This window comes from Pygocentrus nattereri, chromosome 9 (genome assembly GCF_015220715.1).
Source record: "Pygocentrus nattereri isolate fPygNat1 chromosome 9, fPygNat1.pri, whole genome shotgun sequence".
Taxonomy (NCBI): domain Eukaryota; kingdom Metazoa; phylum Chordata; class Actinopteri; order Characiformes; family Serrasalmidae; genus Pygocentrus; species Pygocentrus nattereri.
Window position 1 is genome coordinate 28,016,144 of NC_051219.1, and position 24,795 is coordinate 28,040,938.

At 40.8% G+C, this 24,795-nt stretch overlaps 1 protein-coding gene across 4 annotated transcripts in view; it reads left to right on the forward strand.

Moving 5' to 3' along the window:
* Positions 1 to 24,795, forward strand: part of LOC108427772 (nuclear receptor coactivator 3) — a 132,436-nt gene that overhangs the window by 46,134 nt on the left and 61,507 nt on the right. For all 4 annotated transcript variants that reach the window (XM_017698240.2, XM_017698242.2, XM_017698241.2 and 1 more), the window contains one exon: positions 16,571 to 16,640. The gene's annotated coding sequence lies outside the window, so the exon portion shown is untranslated. The remainder of the gene's footprint in view (positions 1 to 16,570; positions 16,641 to 24,795) is intronic.

Consider the following 24,795-nt stretch of genomic DNA (forward strand, 5'->3'; position numbering starts at 1 on the left):
CTGCCTGTTTGAGTCTTTGCACTTTCGAAAAACTCAAAACTGAAACCCAAATGACCGTTTCAAAAACAGATTTGAAGTCATGGTAAACTCAGATAAATCTTATAAATAGTTGGTAGCATTTGACTCGGTAATGCACAGAAAAGCATGTCTTTTCAGGTTGTTCTGGCTACTGCTCTTGCACATATCTCCACAACTGAGCCCAAGTAGACGAGAGCTTTTCCTGCTTGCTTGTTGAGCCTTTCCAGCCAGTGGTCTGTCTCCTCCTTTTATATTGTCTCTGGCTGTAAGTACTAACTTGTATTTGACAAGTCTACTTAGTTAACTAGCTATCATAACACAAATGGTGTTCACATCTAACTTCCAACACTCTGGCAGTTTCTTTCCAAGTGGCTTACTACGCAATCAAATACATTTACAGCTTACTGGAAGAGTTGAAGGGTTTCCTCCTTTTCTCTGTTACAAGAAACAGATTTTTCATCTTCCATGTGGAATGGCAGAGCGATGCAACACTTTGAAAATAGAAACCCGGTGTCTGTCAAAAATGATGTGTGACAGCTGGTGTGCATTGATTGCTGTTAGGTAACAATCTTAAGACATTTACACACCAAACATGCTTTACTTGTGCTATTTATTCATACAACAGATGAAGTTGAACATGTACAACATAAGTGATGCAGTCCGTAGACTAGAGCAATTCTTTGGACAATGAAAGTGCTGCATTATTTTGTTCACCGTCTGTTCGATTTATCGACTTTCGTCACCAACATGAACTTAGCAAAAAGTCACAGTCACCTCTGATGTTGGCATGACGACAGCTAAGATGACTGGGGTGGCTGTATTCCATTAATTAGGATTACGCTAAAAGGACACAAACATCACAGTTGACATGCAAACAAGCATCACAGTGGTTCAGCTTCTGACTAAAGCTCTTTGTGCTACTTTCACTTCCCCAAAGTGAAGCCCAGTTTGTGCGTTCTGCTGGGAGCAAAGAACTGGATCTTATTTTCACTTAAAGACATTTTGCCTGTTTGTTTTGTGCTTCGTTCACTGTTGAGCTGCATCTTCCAAAATCAACTCCAAAGTGGAAAACCTCCTGCACAATGTTACAGTTAGCCCATTTTGTGAGGAGCAAAGAACTGTCTGTTATGGTTGATGTACAGCAAATACAGATTTTTCACGGCACAAAACATGGCAAAAATTTAAAAAATCATTTTACGTCCGATGTGTATAGTTTAGATAAAAAAAAAACATCCAAGGTGCTCTGGGAATTGATCCCTGCTGAAGGGATGCTTGACACACGTCAGAATATTTCACATTTTTGTGTCGTTTTTTCACGTTCGGTGTGAAACCGAGTTGAGTTTTCTGAACATTCTTCCATTAAATTCCTATGAGGAATAAAATTGTCTTTGAATGAACACTTTTTGAAAACTGTGTGTTTTGAATATTTAAAGTTAAAAATGCACAATCACACTATTCGAGTGCTTATGCTTACACTTAATATATGTTTTGTCACCATACAAACTGTCAGCTAATCACTTGGGATCAGGATAATTAATACTTTTCCCCCATATATAATCAATTAATTATCACAACCCTAGTTGTAAGCATTTCTGACAAAGAAAGAAAAGGAGGAATGAGACACACTCTCTCTCTCTCTTTCTCTCTCTCTCTCTCTCTCTCTCTCTCTCTCTCTCTCTCTCTCTCTCTCTCTCTCTCTCTCTCTCTCTCTGAGTGTCTCTCTTGCTCTCTCTCTGGCTGTTTTATTAGTCTCGGCAGTGTGCTGTGGCGAGAGAGCGGCCAGGTGCCAGATTGTGGCCTGGCTGCTATTTGCATTTCACTGTAACTGCTGGGGTTTTTTGAGGGGTAATGCTGGAAGTCACTGAGAGTTCACTGAGTGTAACTTTCTGTGTGTGTGTGTGTGTGTGTGTGTGTGTGTGTGATTTCAGACAATGAAAGGCAGGACGAAGTGAGAGAGAAAGAGTGAGAGGCATATGAACACAGTATGTGTATGAGAGTGAAAGAGAACAGTCTGAGAATACAGTCCAGGTATATGAAGTAACTTGCTCAAAATTTTTAGTTGTGTGTCTGTCTGAGACAAAAGGCTTATTATTGAGTTGGGTGGAAACAGCAATCTGGACCATCTGGGTGTCCATGAGAACCAGGATGTAAACAACTGAACTAAGCATTCTGCTCTTACAGGGTGCAGTAAATGCATTATCAAATATCAGTAGAATATTATCAAATATCATTAGAAATCTAATAATGGTCTGAAGCACAGCCCATGTTATGAAATGTTCTACCAAACATTGTGTGCAATTACACATTTCCAGAGGTCTCCAAACCCCCAAAACTTACACAGTGTAACTTTACCGCAAATACAAATATGAGTCCGAAGTCATTGTACATTAATGCTGCACGTTTGGAAAAGATTTCTAGGGCTGCAAAAATTACAACAACAAAAAAATGTCAACCGATATTTCCATTGTCGATTTGTTTCTTTTTTTTTAATTAAAGTGAAATCCCCGCAGAATAAATTACCATCTAGGGTAGCAATTCACTTGTACTGTCATATCTATAAGAGCAGACAGTGAAAGAAAAAGAACAATTACGGCTGAAAGATAAAAGTTGAAGTAAAATTTGGGAAAGAAAACATGCTGGTGTGGATTTTAATGCACCGGGATGGCAGTAAACTTTAGCTTTCCTTCATTATCTCCAGGAGTTGCCTGAGTGCACACAGTTTGCACTAGTCGTGATTAGTCAGAATGAGTTCATTTTCCACTTAAAAACATCATCAAAGCTCATCATGTTATATAACAAATGTTAGTCTCTGAAATATTCAAACCACTATCAGTTTCTGTTAATTACTTAAAGCATTTGTCAGCTCGTCCTGTCACTGCGTTACATACATTATCTAGCTAATTACATGCAACTGTTTAATTAGCTTAGAATACAAAAACGTGAAAGAGATGCTCGTCCTGAAAACCTGTTCACACAGAGCTCATCTTTTGAGTTGTTATAATAAATTGGTAAAATACCTGAAGAGCTGTAACATTAATGTCAATATTTATTGTTGTATCACATAATTTAAGCAGTTCCTTAACTTGCTGTAGCTTAAAAACTATGGACAGGCTTAAAGAAAGAGCACAAGAGAAGAAAAGAGCACCTCAGTTTGTCAGAACTCCTTCAAACTTTTACATGTACAGGCTACATTTAATCCACTTCAACGATTATTAGTCAGTTAATTTGTAATTCACTTTCAAAACATTTGGTTTTGCAGCCCTAAAAATCGAATTGTGATTTTTCTGACGAGTAGTGTGACTGCAATATGAATTGCACATTTATTTTTTCTATGAATTAAGATGCAGCCGATTTCTTGAAACAAGAAAACCAGCATTCACCTCACATGGTGTTTGGTATTTCCATGTTATTAAATTCTCTCGCTTAGGGTAAATTTGCTGATAATATGGGCCAAAAAGAAAACTGCAGCTCTTTCGACTTGAAAAGTGCACTCAGACGAAATCTGTCCAGCCTGTCTGTCTATTGTGCATTACTGAAAAATGTCCTCTTAAACACAGTGTATATGATAAACACAATGCAAATACAGTAAGTGCTTGCACATCCAAAGATAACAGCTTTCCAGTGGCGTTCCTGCTGTTTGAGGACAAAGCGATAGCACGCCATCACCTTTTCAGACACATCTCATCTTATTCCCAGCAGTGTCCCTACACGGCCTGTCTTTGTCTCCATTACACTTTGCTTGCTGAAGCTCAGGCTGCACAGAGCACACACACAAACTCACCGCGTCACTCATTTTGCCTGGCTGTGTGTAGAGCCCTACGCTGCTGCTCCAAAAATAACCCCAGCTGCACTCGCTACATCCTCTGCTGTTCGCTCTGCGTGCAAGCGCAGTTCTGTCAGCCCTCACTTACACTGGAGCTTATCTGTGAAAAATCTGTTGAGGTTTTTCTTCTATATATAATATTCCTGTCATTTAGCTCATTCTGTAATTCATTATTTCATAAGGGTGGGGTGCACAGTGAAGTAATTTAATGCAGAGCGCTGTTACAATGGTTAGCACGTCCAGTGGAAAAACCTCATTGCTTTCTTGTGTAGCCATGCGGATGACCACTTGGCTGGCTGTCGTAGTGATGTCATTAAAACTGTTAAAGGAATAGTTTGCCCAAAAGTAGAATAGCTAAGATATCTTTGGTTTCTTTAGTTTTGCACTGGATCTGTAAGGCTAAAAAGGCTAAAAACAGTATTGACCATCTTGAAGCCCAAATTCTGTCCATTTTTGTAGATAGCAGTGTTATAGGGTATCAGACATCACATAAGCAAGTGTGTTGGAGATTATTATACTAACCCTAACTTTTTAACATTTCCACACAGTTTCAGCAACAACATTTACACACACACACACACACGCACACGCACACACACACACACACACACACACACACACACACACACACACACACACTTTCTAAGCTGCTTATCCCCCTGGGTCATGGGGGGTGCTGGAGCCTATTTTTGGCCAGAAGGCAGTAAACACCCTGGACTGGTCGCCTGTCCATCACAGGGCAGACAGACAGACCTATACATTCACATCTAGGGGAAATATAGCATCTCCAGTCTGACTACATGTTTTTGGACTGTCGGACAAAACCCACACAGACACGCGGAGAACATGCAAACTCCACTCAGAAAGGACCCTGGTCGCCTGGCCGGAGAATCGAACCAAGACCCTTTATTCTGTGAGTGTTTGTCTTAGTATATTTTCCAAAATAGAGGGCTGTGTGCATTTATAATCTGTTTGACAAGGTTAAAGACTAGTTAGACAGGACAGTAGTCTAGGTGGTTCGGGGATAGACCAGCAGAAACATTGTCAGTGGGGTGCTGACCTCATTGTGCCATGTGACCAGTATATGCTTGGTATCTGGATTCACGTGGCATCACACTGTAGACTCGCAGCAGAGGGCACTGACTGCGCCAGCTAACGAAAATTCATGCTTTCAATTTCCTATGCTGTTGGTTGCAATATCTTTAAAGGAAATGAGGATTTATAACTGCCCGTGAGTCCTGTCCTGCTGCCTGCTCTTGGGTTTAAATGTAAAATGTGTTCAGAATAAACCTCGGCTAATTTCAAGATCGGTCAGAACAGTCTAGCTGACTGTGATAAGCCTCCTTCATTTCCTTTTATTCTGCTCAAAAGCACTGTCAGTGACTCTGTAGCCAGTAACAGAAATCAATGGCAGGTTCCACTCTTTACTAGTGTGTGCTAATGGCATTAAATGTCATTTAAATGCTATTCCACAGAATGTTCCTGCCTTTAGGCACTTTTCTTCAAATGAACGTAGCTGGCTGGATATTTGCATTGCTAGCTGACCAGCCACTTCACCAAGTCCACCTCCTTGTTTCTAGACTCTTTGTCCATTTTATCAGCCCCACTTAACAAGTAGGTGCACTTTGTAGTTCTAAAATTACAGACTGTAGTCCATCTGTTTCTCTGAATACTTTGTTAGACCTTAAACCTGTTCTTCAGTAGTCAGGAGCCCCAGAAGACCACCACAGAGCCGGTATTATTTGGGTGGTGGTGGTGGTGTGTTAGTGTGTGTTGTGCTGGTGCAACTGGATCAGACACAGCAGTTTTGCTGGAGTTTTTAAACTCTGTGTCCACTCACTGTCCACTCTATTAGACACTCCTACCTTGTCAGTCCACCTTGTAGATGAAAAGCCAGAGACGAGCGCTCATCTGTTGCTGCACAGTTTGTGTTGGTCATCCTTTAGTCCTTCACCAGTGCCCACAAGATGCTGTTGGCTGGGTATTTTGCTAGGTGGACTTTTCTCAGTCCAGCAGTGAGTGATAAAACTGATCCAGTTGTACCGGCATAACACACACTAAAACGCCACAGCCACTTCAGTGTCATTGCAGAAAAATATATGTAAATTTTTTTTTTGTCAAACTGTTCCCTTAGAACAGAACGATCCTCCTAAATTTTGCCTCTGCAGAAGCATGGCACATCTGCACTGCTAAGCTTTTCAGGGTGTACAATTGCTTGAATTGATGTCACATTGGCGCAGGGCTCGTATTTTATTAGCACACGCATTGACAAAGTGTCAACAAGTGTGTATTTCACAAGGGTTTTCTCAGCCACTTATTCAAGTCTGAGCAGCCATTGAAAATGCAATAAAGCCACAGCCCGAACCGATTTCTCCTTTTTGGCCTGTTGTTAGTTCAAACACAAAGGGTCATTAGTCAGAAACCGAAAACTGAAAAGTGGCTTAGGAAGTGAATGGAAGCCTCAGACTGTTTAAGCTTTGTATGTAGTTTATGACTGAAAAGAACTTCTTGTTTCGTCACAGTTGTGCTATAAATTCTCCCTTTTTCTTTCACTGTTTCTCTCTTCTTTCTTTCTTTCTCCTCCAATTAATAGCGAGCACATAAGTGAAAAAGGAGCTCTGTTGGTTTGTGAGGGCCCATACATCACCCAAACTAGAACGTTCCTGACAGGCATCATCTGGTACCAATCTCAGAGTGCAAGGAACGGTCAGGAGGCTGACGCCGTCTCTAGAACAGACACGCTCATGACACCCCGCAAAAGCCTGATTTCAATCACGACAGGCTGTTCTAGCTAATGGCCGTTCTTTTTCTTTGCTATGGCAACTGGCTCCCTCACCCGAGGCCTTAAATCCACCAGGCTTTTCCACCAGCAGCAACGTGAAAGCTGAAAGCAAAACCAAAAACCCAGGTAGCAAGCATAGAGTGGTCCACTGGCTTGATAAGGTTGGCACCCCACTGACTGTTTGCCAGTGCTGATCCACCCTCAGACCACCCAGATTACTGTCCTGCATACAAGCTCTAACTACTTTTTCATTTTCCCATACAGATTTTAAATGCACATAGCCTTTTATTTTAGAAGATAGACAAATATTACAAACAACTGAGAGAAAAAAAAAACTAGCACCAATATAAAATGATTTTATAGAAAATGTTGTTGCTGACATTATGCTAATTTACAAATTAGCTGGTTGTTCTCATTTTAAAACAATGCTTTGGCCAAAAACACATTTTGATCCTATACCCTTTGCCCCAAAATGTTTTGCACTAGAGCTCCAAAGCTAATGTAGCTAACAAGTAATACGAGTATTTTTTAACTTACATGAGCTTATTTGCAGTTAGCAATGTGGAAACGTCACACTTTGGTTTCTGGTCAGTTCCTAGACTTGCTTTTGTGGTTTCTGATGCTGTAAAACTGTTATCTATAAAACAGGACAAAGCTAGGTAGCACAGCTAAGTACTAACAGCCATTTCGAAGCCTGAATTTTGTCTGTAGCCTATGCTATGTTTTGATTGCTGATATGCTGGTCAGCATAGTTGGCTGGGTGACCAGCTAAGGCAGCACTAGATCAGCATAAACCAGCAGAAAAGCAACAATGCTGTTTTTATTGTTGGTATGCTAGTCATCCAGCAAGACCATGTTGGGTGGCTAGCTAAACTAGCACCAAAACAGCACACAACCTGCATGAATCTGTTTTTTCCAGTAGAATCTATACTTTTAACTCATATCCAAAGATGCAGCCTCCATTAACATTACTCATTCAACATGAAAATGAATTTTCCTTGGCTTTTTTTGAATTATGAAACATGCTTTCAAGTGTATGTCTCTGCTTTGCTGTTAAAATTTTTGTGCTACTAAATCTTTAGCATATACTTTGAAAAATACAGGTATGAAACTGTCGCTGGGGCAGTACTCCTCTTGTCACTGGGGTGGTACCTTTAGGGGTACTTCTCAATACCTTTAGTCAGGGAAAATAATTGTACCATAATCCACTGAAATTATACAGTGCCCTCCATAATTATTGGCACCCCTGGTTAAGATGTGTTCTTTAGCTTCTAATAAATTGAGGGTTTTTTTAAATAATATAGGACCACGATGGAAAAAAGAGCAAAATCCAACCTTTATCTCAAGTGCATTTATTCAGTAGGAAAAAAATCCCACATTAAGAAATAATTGTTTAACATCAAATAATGTGTGCCACAATTATTAGCACCCCTGATGTTAATACTTTGTACAACCCCCCTTTGCCAACAAAACAGCACCTAATCTTCTCCTATAATGTTTCACAAGATGGGAGAACACAGAAAGAGGTATCTTCGACCATTCCTCTTTGCACAATCTCTCTAAATCATCCAGCGACCTGGGTCCTCTCCTCTGCACTCTCCTCTTCAGCTCACCCCACAGGTTTTCAATGGGGTTAAGGTCTGGGGACTGAGATGGCCATGGGAGGAGCTTGATTCTGTGTGTGGTCAACCATTTCTGTGTAGATCTTGCCATATGTTTAGGGTCATTATCTTGCTGAAAGACCCAGTGACGACCCATCTTCAGCTTTCGGGCAGAAGACACCAGATTTTGTTTTAAAATGTCCTGGTATTTCAAAGCATTCATGATGCCATGCACCCTAACAAGGTTCCCTGGGCCTTTGGAAGAAAAGCAGGCCCACAGCATCACTGATCCTCCCCCGTATTTCACAGTGGGCATGAGGTGCTTTTCTGCATACTCAGCTCTTGTGTTACGCCAGACCCACTTACAGCATTTGTTGCCAAAAAGCTCTATCTTTGTTTCATCTGACCAAAGCACACGGTCCCAGTTGAAGTCCCAGTACTGCTTAGCAAACTCCAAACGTTTACGTTTATGATTGTGAGTGAGAAAAGGTTTTTTCCGTGCATGCCTCCCAAACAGCTTGTTGGCGTGTAGATAGCGTCTGATGGTTGTTTTGGAGACTTCGTGACCCCAAGATGCTACCATTTGTTGCAGTTCCGTAACAGTGAGCTTTGGAGAACTTTTTATTTCTCTTATCATCCTCCTCACTGTGCGTGGTGGCAAAATAAACTTGCGTCCTCGTCCAGACTTGTTTACCACTGTTCCAGTTGTTTTAAACTTCTTAATAATTCCTCTGACAGTAGATACGGACAGGTGTAGGTGAGTGGCTATTTTCTTGTAGCCATTGCCTGACCTGTGAAGGTCAACACACATCTGCCTTACTTGAATGCTATGTTCCTTTGTCTTTCCCATGTTGAAGAGAAATGGCCTCTGTGTCACATCATAATTATACCCCAGGGAAACAGGAAGTTGTGAATTGCTAATTAAATGTTCCTACATACTTTGATTAACTTTGTAAACTACTGTAGAAGTGACAGAAATTCTTTAATTACATTTATTTCCTAAGAATTGTTAGGGGTGCCAATAATTGTGGAACAGGTGATTTTATGAAGAAAAATTATTTCTTAGTCAGGGATTTTATTTTCCCCCTAAAACTCTACTTGAGTTAAAGGTTACATTTTTCTACAATTTTCAGTGTGACAGTATGTTTCCACAATAAAAACTGAATTTATTTTAAGGCTTTTGACACATCTTAACCAGGGGTGCCAATAATTATGGAGGGCACTGTATTAAATTATATTGACTCCACACAGGCCGTCTCCAGGCTTTTTATTTTATTGTTCTGTTTTAGTAGGGGACGACGACCCCGCGACCCTGAAGGAGAAGCGGCTTAGAAAATGGATGGATGGATGGATGGATGTTCTTTTTTAGATTATGATCTACACAAATATGTATACAATATGATACAATTATGTACTTTTCATCTGGGAAAAACCTATTTAAGGTACACAATTGGACCTTAAAACCACTGTTGCACGTTTAAGACACATTTTCTTTGTACCTTGATGAATGAAAAACGTACCTGCACAGCATCTTTATTTCTATATCAGTGTGTAGTGTCATAAACCACATAAGCAAGTTTAGCAGCTCAGACACACTTTGCAGCAAAGGTGTGGTGATGAAGGCCTGCAGGTGGGTATCTTCCATTTATCGTTAGCTACTTTAGCCTCATAGCTCCTGTTGAAAACCGAAGACACCAAACATTTCTTAGCTGGGTGATTTGTTTCAGGATTATAGGGAGAACTGTGCAGATTTGATTTTTTGCCAAAACACCCATTTGAAAGATTTGACTCTTCCTGCTTTAGTCTTTTTTGAGTGCAGTAAAGAATTCAATGACAGAACCCACATTTCCCTTTGCCGTGTTTATCTCTATTTCCTGGCTCTCCGTCCTGGTTCAAGTCCAGGACACAACCTTCACCGTCCAGCTTCAGATCACACAGTACGTGTCCCTCTTGCTCGCTGCTGTATGTGTGTCAGTGCTCTGACTTTGCAATTGTTGAAAACTGTTTTAGAGAAGAGGAGACGAGAGGCTTTGCTGGTCTGAGTTGCGTGAGTGTGGTGTTTTTGGCTCGCACTCTCAAGGTGCAAAGTGTCAGCGCTGTAGAAACTCTGCAGGAAATAAGGAAATGGACGGCTCTACAGTTCCTGATATTGTTTTTTTGGCTTATCTTTTAGACAGTGTCTTCTAAAGTTCACAGGGTTGTTGCTCAGTTTTTAAAATGACGTTTAATTCTTTTGAAAACCTTTTTAAGACCTCTCACTTTATTTGGATTGACCACTGTAGTCCCTTTTAGATTCTCCACAGATGTTCAAATTATTAACAAACTATCTGCTGAAACTCAGTTGATTGTGAACAGTGGTGCGGTTAGGATTAGGACCAGTGTGAGGGTTGCTGTTAGGTTTTGAGTTGAGGATAAAGTTAAGGAAAATTATGGTCAGTTTAGTAGGTATTTATTTGAATGTAATTCGAAAGTAAATTAAGTATCTATGAAGCAGTGGACTATCCAAATAAAGTTTTACTAAGACCTCAGTTCGAGATAAAACTAATACAGCACAGCCGCGCTCTTTTTCCTGCATTGACTTTTCAGTCTGTTTGACTGAATCACTTCGGCGTTCCTCTAGCCTTCCATCAGTGGTCAGTTTCTGACCACAGGACTGTCGTGGGCTGGATATTTTTGTTTGGTGGACTAGTCTAGAGGGGTTTTTTCTTTTCCAATGCTGATTCTGATATTGAAATCTTGAGTGTTGATATAATCCAACATCCAGTCAGGTAGTTTATATACTATTTATGCATTTCTGTACCTACTGCTCAAGCGACTTAAACACTCAAACCTTACTGTTTTGTGGTTACTGATGTTATAATGTGACTTATTTTGCATTCATTCACATTTTATTCTATCAGCCTGATACCCAGTATCGGATCAGTGGCATCTATGCTTAATATACTTGATTGCTCTTTTCAGCTCTCTCTTTAGGCATAATCCTGGAATTTAATAACATAAAAAGTTCATTTTTGTGACTTTCAAATGGCTGAGTCTGTTAAAAGATTTTGTTAGGATTCCCTGAAGCCTTACAGTAGTTAAGACAGGGTGAACCCTAGGAGGTGAGTTGACAGTTTTAAAAGGAAAAAATGCACATAATAGCAGCACTTTTTGCCCAGTAATTTTTAAAGTCATGCACAACACAGAAGTGGACATACACGGTTAGAAATAAAGGTTCTTTGCAGGAATATTTTTTGTTTCCTCAAAGGTGCAACAGTGGTTTTAAGGTCATAAGTTTTTCCAGGTGAAAATACCTAATCATAACAAATTCATAACCTAATTTTTAAAAATGAAACATGATATTCATCTTAATCATCATCATCATCATCGTCGTCATTGACCGCTTAGTCCAGATAGGGTCACAGTAGCAGTTGGGAGAGCAGAGAATCCCAGACGATCCTGTCCACCGCAACTTCCTCCAGCTCATTCCCAGGGACCCCAAGCTGCTCTCAGGCCAACTTGGGAGATATAAGCCCAAGCCTGCCCGAACTTTTTCCATGGCCTCACCAAACTCCTCCCATGCTCTGGATTTTGCTTCTGCCACCGTTGCAGCTGCCACCTTTTTTGCCTGTCAGTACCTATCTGCTGAGTCGGGAGTCCTTCAGGCCATCCAGTCCCCAAAGGCCTCTTTCTTCAGCTTGACGGCCTCCCTCGCCACTGGTGTCCACCAGGGGGTTCTTGGGTTACCGCCCCGACAGGCACCCACAAGCTTTTGGCCACAGCTACGCCCACAATGGAGGTTTTGAACAGGGTCCATTCAGAATCCATGTCCTCTACCTCCTGGTAAAAGCTCTCCCTGAGGTGGGAGTTAAAATCATTCCGAACAGGGTCCTCCGACAGTCGTTCCCAGCACAGCCTCACTATTTGCTTTGCACTATCCAACTCACCACCAGATGGTGATCAGTTGACAGCTCAGCACCTCTCTTCACCTGAATGTCCAGAACATATGGTCCCAAGTCAGATGAAACAACAACAAAGTTGATCATTGACCTCTGACCCAAGGACCTCTGGTACAATATACACTTATAAGCATCCTTGTGTTCGAAACTTGGTGTTCATTAAGGACAATCCATGCCTGGCACAGTAGTCCAATAAAAAATCACCATTGGGGTTTAGATCGGGCAGGCCGTTCTTCCCAGTCACACCTCTCCAGGTCTCCCAGTCATTGCCAACATGAGCATTGAAGTCTCCCAGTAAGACTATGGAGTCTGTAGGCGGGACCCTTCCCAGAACCCCGCCCACTTGCTCCAAGAAGGCTGAATACTCTGACCTGTTGTTTGGTGCATAAGCACAGACAACAGTCAGAGTTTTCCTCTCTGCAATTTTAGTTCGCATTGAGGCGACCCTCTCGTCCACTGGGACAAACCCAGCCGGGGACTCGTGAGTATCCCCACTCCTGCCCAGTGCCTCTCACCCTGTGCAACCCCTGAGTAGGAGAGGGACTAACCCCTATCCAGAAGTTTGGATCCAGAGCAGACACTGTGGGTGGAGGTTAGCCCAACTATATTTAGTTGGTAACTCTCAACCTCCTGCACAAGCTCCAGCTCCTTCCCCCCCAGTGAGGTTAAATTCCACGTACCAAGAGCCAGTTTCTGCTGCAGGGGCCTAGGCCACCAAGGGCCCTGCTGCAATCTACCACTGCCTATACGGCACTGCATCGCTCCCCCATGCTGGACCTTGCAGATCGTGGGACCACATGGTCTCCCCACGTTGCCTCTTCAGGCTGAGCCTGACTGGGTTATGTGGGCTGCCCGGCCACCAGGCGCTCACGGAGGAACGCTACCCCCAGGCTTGGGTCCCGGTGACCGTCTCCTGGCCAGGGTACATGATTTTCTGTGTCTGTTTTTCATGGTGGGGTTTTGGATCGCGTTAGTCTGGGTCTTCACTCCAGACCTGATCACCTGGGAGACACTACCAGGAGCATATTGCTCCCGATGACTTGGCTCTGAAGATGCCTATACCACACAAGCCCTTCCGCCATGACAAAGCCCCAATCCAGGAAGGGAAAAATAAAATAATAAAATAAAAACCCTGGAGATGAGATCATGGTGTGTGGAGTCAGTGCAGACAGTGCAGTTTAGAAAATATAATTTCAGTGGATTATGGTACAGTTATGTTCCCTGACTAAAGGTATTGAGATGTACCCTTAAGGGTTCCACTCCAGTGACAAGAAGAGCACTCCCCCAGATACAGTTTACTACCTTTATTTCTGAGATTGTAGTAAGCAAGCACAATAACAGTGATAGAGAATAAAAAAATAATAATAGTGGTGTCGTTCAATAAAGGTTGTGATTATGGTATATTATCATATCTAATTTGGCCACAGAACTGTAATTATTCGCAATTTTGTTCTGTATTATTGGAATATCACACGTACTTTACCATCTGAGCCATAGCTTGGCCTGCAGGACCACATTGTAACCTTTTTTTATCCATTAGAATGTTTTTGTTACTGTTCCTTTATAACTATGTGTAAGTTATCTCTGTTCTGATTGACTGCAGGAATGGATGGAGCTAAACGATTGTAGGAAGTGGGAGTGCATGTATGTAATTGTGACATCACAGAAAATATGGATTCAAAATAAACAGTTTTTACCGAAGTTTTTCCATATATGGACTACATGGATTGGGAAGTGAATGATATGCTTTGACACTGTAACAGCACTTGCAAACTACTTCAGACTCTTTTGTCTAAAATGGGTCGTAAGTGATATGGCTCCTAGAAAACTGGTTAAAACATGACATTATTATTTTCAAAAAACTGAAGGAATAGCTACCTTGGCAATAATAAAAGATCTCCTTTGCATCACGTTGTTGTGATGTCAGCACTTTTGATGAACATGTTGCAGATAAATATACCCAAAGGACTTGCACATAGCTGATTAATGAACACTCAACCTTGGAAGGTGTTGTTGTTTTTCTTACTTAATTGAAAAGTGTCAGTGAAACTTTTACTCAAAAAAGAAGAAATGTTGAGAAGGCAAAGTGTCCCCAGTCTTTACAGGCAGTGTGCACTAAGTACCTTTATTTATTAAGTCTGCATTTTGATCCGATTGAATTGCAAATCAATTGATTTAGGAAGCTCACGTCAGCTCTGTGTGCTGAGTTTTCCTAATCCACATATGCTTTCATAGTGATATATGGCTTGCAGAGACGTTTGAAATGTTGCAGACCAGCAGAGAAGTTATGATTATGTTCCTCCGACTGTGTAAAGAATTAGTTTGGAAACTTCTGGGCCGCTGTTTTTAATGAGGTGTGTAAGCTACAGTACCAGAGCTGCTGCTCTGGGGGTTTTTGTGCTTCCTGCCATGGCTCCTGGCCATCGCCACATTCCTCTTTGGGTCCGGAGGGTAATGAAAAGCATGGGGCCTCAGGAGCCCTCCCTGCACTAACATGGCGCACGGTTCGGCGGTAAGGCTGCAGGGACGGTTCACTGAGAGGCCTTAACAAGGGGAGCGCGAGGGGCCTGAGGTCATTCAGTGGGTAGAATTCATGTGAACAGACACACTCTGATGCGAGAAAAGTGATACTAATGTTAGCGATATTTAGATAGTTTTCTGTTTTCATTGAATTGTTGAAGACAACAGGGGTGATTTTGTGAACCATGCTTATGGAAGAGAGTCACTTAAAGATTTATGTGAGGTTACCCTTCCTGAATCTTTGAAACGCATCATCTTGCTTTTTATTTAATGGGCTTTGACTCATAGGTCATTAAAGAAAAATGGAGAAACTTTCCATTCTACCAAATCGGTTCAAAGTCATTTGAAAAGAGATGAAAAGACATTTCGGACTTTTAACTGACTCAGACTTTAGGCTAAAATCCTTTTGCTTTAAGTAACCCTTTAAATTATGTATATTTTATTGAAGCAAAATATTGAACATCACTTTCTGTAGTCATTATTGAAACAATCATAACACTACCAAAACTTTACCAAATGTTTCAGTAATGACAATTTTGCTCATTTTGAATAGAACTTGGAATCACTAGCTCTCACAGCTGTGAACATAGAATCTTTTTTTTTTGCAGAAAAAGTGTTTTAGTAGTGACAATTCTTAATTTTCCACACTGATTTTTAGACTTTAAGACAAATTTACTTCCAAACAACAGGATGCAAGTGGCCATGAGGGACTTGGATGCAGCCTCACTTCCTGCTCTAAAATGCAGGGTCATGGTTAAAATAAGACCCCACATCTGGGCTAAAATTCAGTAGTGACATGAAAATCTATCAATATTTTTTGACTCAAGTATTTGGAAGAAGTGTGAAAACTGCTGTAGTTTACTACTCTCTCTGTTAATGCCCTAAAATCGAACCCGCTTATCCTTCTGAGTCGACTGGGGGAGGGGTGCTCATTGAATGGTGCTCTCAGTGCTCATTGAATGGGAGACATCATAACATAACATCATTTTTGATAAATATCTAAAGTTTGAATACTTGATTTTTTTTTAAACTGTGTGACTGCAGTTTGAAATAATTCATTAATTCACGTATATTAAATATAAATGTTATCATTATATAACTATTCACTTAATTATGTAATTAATAGGGCTGTGAACTTCATTATTAGATTGAACTCAGTTTGGTGGAGACTCAATTTGGTTCATTTTTAATACAGCAGAAATAAAGAGCACCAGAAAATGTGCTTTACATTAAAGACCTCTCTTACTTTTTCTTGTATTTTATTTTCCCCCTGAGGTCCACTTCTAACATTTGTTTAGTTTTATGTACCAGAAATTGCAATAATTCATTTTGCTCAGCCATATTTCAACCTCACTTTATCCCTTAGTATTAAACAAGCTGGTTTTGTTACTCCATCTCTAAGACTGATGTATGTAAATGAGCTTAGTTCTAAATGGAATGACATTGATTTTCTTGGCTACTGTTAATATGTGCATATTTGGCTGATACAAATGTATGAAATATTTTGCAAAAAAGCATTCATCCTTTCTGCTCTCTAAGGGTAACAGACTTTGAGCTGTTTGTTTCTAGTGCGGACGTGTAATCTGACTGAATCAACAGTGCTTTATTAATAAGCCGAACAAAAGCTGCTCTCCTCCTGCGTTCTATCCATCATTAAGATGTTAATTCTGTTTCCTGTGCTGTCATTAAGATGTTGATTAATACCATTGGCTGTTCAGCTGTAATATGATAATAATGAACATTCAGTGTCAAACAGAAGTGCTTATTCTCTCTCTCTCTCTCTCTCTCTCTCTCTTTCTCTCTCTCTCTCTGTTTCTCTCTCTCTCTCTCTCTCTCTCTCTCTCTCTCTCTCTCTGTCTCTCTCTGTCTCTCTCCCTCCCTCTCTCAGAACACGGCTGGTGTGTCTGACGCCCTGCTGTGGAGGAATCGGAGCTCCTTTTCTCCTTCTCTGACACAAGGTGGGCTTCTCCTCTTTTAACGCACTCGTCGGCACGGCAACGGGCAGGCACAGGAGCAGTCTGTGGAAAAAAAAATCCTGCTTCTTTGTCTGCCAGGAGTAGTATCACAACAAACATGACCATACTGTGTTGAGACCAGGTTCACATGATTGCAGTTACCTTTCAGAAGCCTGTTCAATTAACTGCATTTACAGGTTCCACTAGAATATTATAAGACAGACAAAAATTAGTCACCTTGCATTTTTTAAGGTGGTAGTAAGGTGGTTGCACAAGATGATTAGGCTATACATTTCTGCAGGGTTTTTTTCGATGGAATTCATAGATTGAGAAAAGGCGGTGCAGTGCAGTGAATGTCTCGTTTGATGTGTGGAAAATGAGACGCAAAGCAGTTAGAAATGATTAGCGAAAAGGAGTAATTGCATTTGGTCATGCCAAAGGCCATAGTGTGAAGGAAGCAGGCGTATAGAAGCGTACAGTCATACGGGTCTACTAGCAGTGGCAAAAATCCCAGCCTGCAGGAAATTCTCCTCAGAATTGAGGCCAAAAGACAAAACTGATGGCAAGGGATGTCCATTTCTCTGCTGTTTTATTCATGCTTTAAAAAAAAGAAGCACACAGAACATTACAACTACAAGTTAATCAGCATAATGTGCTGATATCAAATGTTTCAATAGCACAAAACTGAGTGGATCATACATTTGGATATTTTCCTCAATAAATAAGTGGCCAGGTCTGATATTTTGATCTTGTTGCTTTGATCCAGTTTGGTCCTCTTCTCATCAACTCGTATGACTTGTGTGAAGATCTGATGAAGTTTTAGGTCAAATTTGTGCAGAAATATAGAAAATTCTTAAAGGTCCACAAACGTTCAAGCACCACTGCAAGTCTAGTGTGCGCTTCTGCACTAAAGAACAAATGTCTCAAGTGAACGAGGGTCTGCTTGCACAGCCTAGTGCTGCTATCACAGCAGCAGTCAGTTTCACTGCCTTGAGTGGGAATATACTACGTGATTGTTCTGAAACAATCACAATCAAAACCACTTCCTTTACACAGGTGGACACACACAGGCTAACAAAAAGGGGCCAAAAAAGTCAACATTTGTTGAACCAAAGTTTGATGTACCGACGTTACTCTACTTGACTGAATAGAATTGTGAAGTTCAAAGTAATTTTTTTTTAAACTGCCTTTGTGAAAGCGGCTCAAGAGAGACCATATTGTACACTGCCTAGTTTCAGTTTCAGTGCACAGTGTGGCACAAGTTAGTGAAGTACTGTGGGTTTGTTGTTCGACATTTGACATTGTGTTATTTTGAATGAAACACGTTTACTGGAAATTATCCTTTAGCAACCTTGTTTACTGTTCAGTGTGAGCACCTGTGTTATAACATGCCAGTCGGACTGAGCATTTTTGTACAGTGTGAGTGCACAAATTGTAGGCTTTGTCCGTACAGCAGGGGTCACAACCTAAAAATTAGGAACAGCCATTTTGTCCTTTCATCAAAAATCAAACCATAACGTTTTATATTCATTTTACCATCTTGGCTGTAAAAAATGTCTCAGCATGTGCTAATGTACTAGTACAGGCTAAAATATAAACAAAAACACAGAATTACTTTGCTCTGCTTTAAGCTTTAGCTCAGCTGTAGCTGCTTTTCTTGCATCTCTGGCAGGAAACTTTTCCGCAAAAATACAAAAATGTTTCTTGTAAAATGTCTCCTGTTCAAGGCTGAAATCAGCTTCTCATTCGCCAGCTTCTTGTTCGAATTTTCCTGTTCCATTTTAAATGGTGTTTACATTCTGGCACCTTGGGTACCATTTAAGGTGGAACGGGAAAATTTGAACAAGACACTGACTTAAGCTTCTTGACTTTTTATTGTTTGACTGTCATTGCAGATTAAACGTATCACTAACCAGCTGAACTGTTGATAAATGCAGTCATTTTTTGTCTCCAAATTTTTATTGTTTGTCTTAAATCTCACCTTTGGCCTTTTCATTAGATGCTACCAGGGTGAGATTCTTGTCTGAGTTGCTATGGTGAGTAACAGTCTGCGTACCAGAACTTCAGGGTTAAAGGATGAATTGAAGACCATTTATTGTTAAAACTGTATTAGAGCTTTATTCTACTGTAAAGAAGGATTATTTTGTTTTTACTATATATAGCAATAAATAAAAGTATGAATTCACTGCAGTATATGTTAAAAGTTTTTAATTTTATTCAGTGGCCCATGGTTGCTTAGCAATGATAGCATGCTTCAACTCTTCTCAGCAGAAGAATCATTATTTATTCGTTGTTGCAAAATGCAACACTATTGTTATCCAATTTATATTCTTCTTCGTATTATTACTTTTCTGCTACTTTTTGTCTGCTAACTTCTTTGCTCGACAGCAACCAAACTGCATGTACTAACTCAGTACAGGTCCTCAAACTCTGCTGCATAGCCATATTGACTCACACTCCTTTGTGTCACTTATGGGGGCAGTCGTGGGCTGGAGGTTAGGAAACCAGCCCTGTGACCGGAAGGTTGCCGGTTCTATAACGGACAGTCTATAACTGAAGTGCCCTTGAGCAAGGCCCCTAACCCCCAATTGCTCCCCAGGCACTGTGGATAGGGCTCCCCGCTGTTCCGGGCAAGTGTGCTCACTGCCCCCTAGTGTGTTCACTAGTGTGCATGTATGTGGGTGTTTGACTGCACGGATGGGTTAAATGCAGAAGTCTAATTTCACAGTGTTCAAACACAGTGACAAATGGTTGTAAATTCTGTTATATTCTTTTCCATCCCTCGTTCCTCCCATTGAGTCCCATTGTTTTCGCTCCCATTAAAGCCCTAATCTTTCTGTTTCCTGACAGCTGCCAAAGTACATGTACTTACTCAAAAACCCTTATACCATCGTAACTGCCTGTGAACATCTTAGCAACTGCACAGTCATAGTCATAGTACATTTTCTTCTGCACTATTCTAGTGATTATTAACAGGAAAATAAATTATTTATTGAACATGTGAGTTTTCTATTATATCGCATGTTGTCTCTGTAAAGCATGACTCTCATGGCATATTGCTTTGTTAATAGGATGCAGATGGATGTAAAGGACATGTCATTTATGATAGAGCGATCCTCATGTAATTCTCTGTTCCTCAGATGTGGAGACTAGCCCACCTGCACCAGTCAGTAAAGTGCTGCTGTTGATTGAGTACAATAGGAGTTATTTGCATGTGCCCTTTGGTAAAAACTTCCTGTTGTAGGTCTTATTTTTTGTGACAGAGGCAGAACATACGAAAGGAAACAGAAAAGATGAGGTCAAAGGGACAGAAGAAGGTGCTTGGACCCCCACCTTTTTTCTCCCAGCAGAGCGAGAGTGAGCAAGGGGGAGGTAGCTGTGAGAGAGACAGGAACAGAAAACAAATTATTCTCTCCTGTTCTGCCTGCCACAGAGAGCGAAGCAGAGCATTAATCTTTCTCCTTGTCTGGAGGGATGGAGGGATGTGGTGGACATGTGGTGGGGGTGGGGTGCTGGAGCTCTGCGTGATGCCACAATCAGAGCCTATGAGCCACCTTGCAACATGAACCATTGGGAGATTGCCCCTCCAGTAATTATGCCAGTAGGATAATTATCATTGCATTATCTACAATATTTTGACAGATACAGATAAAAACGTTGCTCATCAGTTTTGGCTGTTATTGAGTAACTATGAAATAGTTCAGCGTGGCTGCTGTCATTTTCATTTGCTGCTCCTCAAACTGTTTGAACACGTCTGCGCTGATCAGTGCAGGAACAGTGTTTTTAATTGATATTTCTTATTTTTAATTGCCATTAAAATGAAAGTCTTAGATTTTGATACTTCATTATAGACTTATTTAGTCTGGTGTTTTTTTGTGTTCTTTGTTTAGTTTTTTGTTTGGCGTATGGGTCTTTAAGCTGAAATGGGTAACTTCAGATGCTCTGTAGATAATTTAGTTTCAAGTTACATTCAACTAAATATCTGCTAAATTGATGATATCTGCTCAGTTTTCTTTTACATCTAAACCTGGCTCTAACATCAACGCAAAACCTAAACTCAGCCCTCACTGTGGTCCTTGCCTTAACCCTGCTCCAAATCCTATCCCTAACCCCACCACTGTTTAGAGGTATAGTTTGTTAATAATTTGATCATCTGGAGATAATCCATAGGGGACAATCCAAATAAAGTGAAACCGGCAAATGTGGCATTTTTGGCCAAAGTGTTGGTGTATTTCTATAGAAAAGTAAAGAAGATGCATTGAACAAGAGTGCTTGGACCCCTAGTTGGTCATGTGATAATCAGAGGTGTGGTGTATTCAAATTTAAAGGGTTACAGATTCTCTAATGCCACCTGATACAGCAGACACACACACACACACACACAGACACACACACACACACACACACGGCTATACACACTCAAAACAACAGAAGCAGACCGCCATACCAGAAAGTCCAGATGGACAGACAGACAGTTATTAGTATGAAGCTCTGTGAGCCCACCTCTCTTGTTTTCTTGCTCTCTTTATCTTTCTGTAAACTTCTTGTTTCTTTTTTCTCTCTCCCACTCCTTTTCTCTTTCTTTAAATCTCTCTCTTGTAATAGTCATTTCTGAACAGATGTACGTCCTAATTTACCTTGTTTGTTGCTCTGTGACATTTTTGTAGCATGAGTCATTTTACTGTGGGTGTGTTTTCCCCTGTTGCTCTCTCTCTCTCTCTCTCTCTCTCTCTCTCTCTCTCTCTCTCTCAGACTCTGGGGTTTGATGATGTGTTTTGACTCAGAGTGGGCTTCATATTTGTTTTTGTCTTTTGGTTTCTCTTGAGTGGGCTGCATGCCCCGGTCGTGTGTGGATTAAGTGCTACTGATCTTCTTCAACACAAACACACAGCTCTTTTTTCTTTATTCTTTGTCTTCTATCAGACAATGGTACTCAGGCTGAAAACAGATTCTGCCCTTAAATTTCACAGAGCAGCTTAAAACTCAGTAAAGTGCATACGTACAGAGATTATCATACACCCTCTATGTGCTTTATTGTCGAAATCAGGGGTCAGCAGCCCAAACGTTAAGAAGAGCCATTTTGTCCTTTCAACAAAAATGAAACCACAGTGGGAGCCACAACATTTTGTGTCCGTTTAACCATCTTGGCTGTAAATATGTCTCAGTATGTGCTGATGTGCTGGTATGGGCTTAAAATATAATATAAACGAAAACGCAGACTTGCTTTGCTCTGCTTTAAGCTTTAGCTCAGCTATAGCTGCTTTTCTCTCATCTCTAGCAGGAAACTTTTCCCCATAAGAATAACAGTTTCTTGTGAAATGTCTGTCCACATTAGACTTTTTATGAGGCTGAAGTCGCTTCTCATTCATCAGCTTCTTGTTTGAATTTTCCCGTTCCACCTTAAATGGTGCTTGAGGTGCCAGAATGTAACTGCTACACCATTTAAGGTGGGACGGGACAATTCAAACAAGAAGCTGGAAATTGAGAAAGTAACTTTAGCCTCGCTGCTTTTTAGCGTTTGACAGTTTCTCATTGCAGATTAAACATATCAGGAAACCAGCTCGGTACATTCATCATCTTTCTCTTTGCCTTTTCGTTAGCTACTGAGAACATTGTCTGCGTTGTATGTGTTGCTGTGCTGACAAGCAATCTTCATTGTTAAAAGGTGAATTAGCAGATATAGGCTACATTAACTCTAGCATTTAAGACCACTTATTGTTAAAACTGTGTTAGAACAGTGGCAGAGCTTTCTTTTACTGCAAATTAGAAAATTGAATTCTGCTGTGGAGCCGCAAAAGGATTTTGCCAGGACCCTGATCTAAACAAATACAATATATCTGAAAATCAGCCAATAACCATTAGTTGTGCATTTAAATGTGTAGAAGTGTGTTCTCTGTAGAGGATGTGTGTTCAATTATTTATACTTAGAAAATCAACAAAAGATATCATTTGTCCAGGACTGCCCAAAATTTTGCAGACAGCTACGTATGTAATAAAGTGTCCCATGTGTCTGCAGCCTGCATCATGCCCATATTAGAAACTTTGGGTCTAAGCTGTTTACAGGATAAGCGAATGGAGTTTTTAAAAAACTTGCATGTGGTGAGCAACAATGTTCCAGGCATGATATGTTCTGCCTTGTGTACTTTTATCCCTGAAGTGTTACTGGGTTCTATGAATTAAAGTATAGTCAAAATATAAGTATTTCTGCATATCTGCCAATTAAAATGATGTTGCATGTAATGTTGCAGTAAACTTTACCACTATTATACACCAACGCCAGCTGCTCAGGCTGTACTACCATCAGAGTATCTCAGCTGCCACATTGGACGAGTGTTGCTGGTTTGTATGGGGTATTTTGGTGAGGTTGCCTGTGTTATGATGCGATTTCAGTCTGCAGAAGTGTTAGTGTGTGTGTAGTATGCAAGTAGAGAAAGGGAAAAATATTGAATCACTGTTTGGATTTAGTAGTTAAACTAAGTAGTTTAAGTTTAAGTAGTTAAAATTCAGATTCAAATGTGGTTATTTTTTCTGAAACCATGAAATAATATGAAATTAGGGGAATAAGGGGGTCTTTAGAGGAATGAGAGAGTATTTAGAGGGGTAAGGGGAGACTGTACAGAAAAAGAATGGGGGGGGGGGGGGGGGTTGAGTTGAGAGAAGGATAAAGGTAAAATAAAAGAGAGAGAAAGTTGGAATGGGTTCCAAACAGATGGTGAAGACAGAGAGAGAATATAAGCTGGAAGATGCACTTTTCATATCATTTGCTAATCCCCCCTTCTTTTCTCTCTCTCTCTCTCTCTCTCTCTCTCTCTCTCTCTTTCCCTCTCTCACTTTTTCTCTCTCTTGCTTTTTCTCTCTCTCTCTCCATCTAACTTTCTCTCCCTCTCTCTCTCTCTCTGTCTCTCCCCATCTCTTCCTCTCTCACTCAGTCTTTCATTCTCCTCGCTATCCATTCACTCTCGTGTCTTTCTTTCTCTCTCTATCTCTCCTTTCTTTCTCTTTCTTTCTTCTTTCTCCTCCTTTCTTCTTATCTCCTTTCTCTCGTTTACCCCTCATTCCTTCTCATTTACTCCTCACTCTTCTTTTCCCTTCTCTAACCTTTTTCTCTCTCATCTCTCTCTTCTCACATTTTGTCCTTTATTGTTTCTCTTGTTTTTTTTCTTTTTCCTCATTCACTCTCCCCATCTCTCTCACTCTCTCGCTCACTCTATCTCTCTTTTGCTTCCCCCTCTTCTCTCACTCTCATTTTTCTCTTTCTCTCTTCCTCATCCTCTTTTTCTTTGTTTCCATTTTCATCTGTACCTCTCTCTTCCGTTTCCATTCTCCTTTCTCCCTCTTTTCCTCACTCTTCTCCATCACTCTCTTTTTCCCTTCTCTTTCTTTCCGCTCTATCTCTCCTCTCTCTCTATTGCTCTACCCTTTTATTGGCTTTTTTCTTGCTTTTTCTTTTTTCTCCTTCTGTCTGTCGCTCTCTTTCTGACAGTGACTCTTCATGCTTGTAAACAGCTGCCTAATGGATCTCTCACACATAAACATCATTAGTCATGAGAGCCGTCCTCCTCCTCCTCCTCCTCAAATCCTAAATCATTCATGCTCATTTTCTCCTCAGACACGCTGTACCTTTCCCTCTGCTCACAGCCAGCTGCTCACACTCCTGTGTGTGTGTGTGTGTGTGTGTGTGTGTGTGTGTGTGTGTGTGTGTGTGTGTGTGAGTCTGTATTGTGACTGTGCAATATTGCAAAAATATCACAATACTTGAACACATTTTTAGAACAAATAAAGTTCTTGACTAATATTCAGGACACACTGCAAATGTTGTTTTGTTAAAAAGTAACAACACCCTGAGACTTTTTTGTTCATTAACCTCTTTATCATGGTCAGTTCTGCCTCTGGACCCCACTCCGGTTCAACTGTGCTGTTGGCGTGGATGACTAGTCTTCATACCACAGTATGATGACACGTCACAGTGTGCAAATCAGTCAATCAACTTTAACGCCCCTGATGATGCCCTGCTCGTGCTGCACTCATAAATATGAAAGCATAGAAGCCTCCAGCGAGGCTCACATTCACCACACTCACACACTGTTGGCCTCCTATTTCCTTTCTCTTTCCATCTTAAATGGTGCAGCAGTTACATTCTGGCACCTGGAGCAAAACA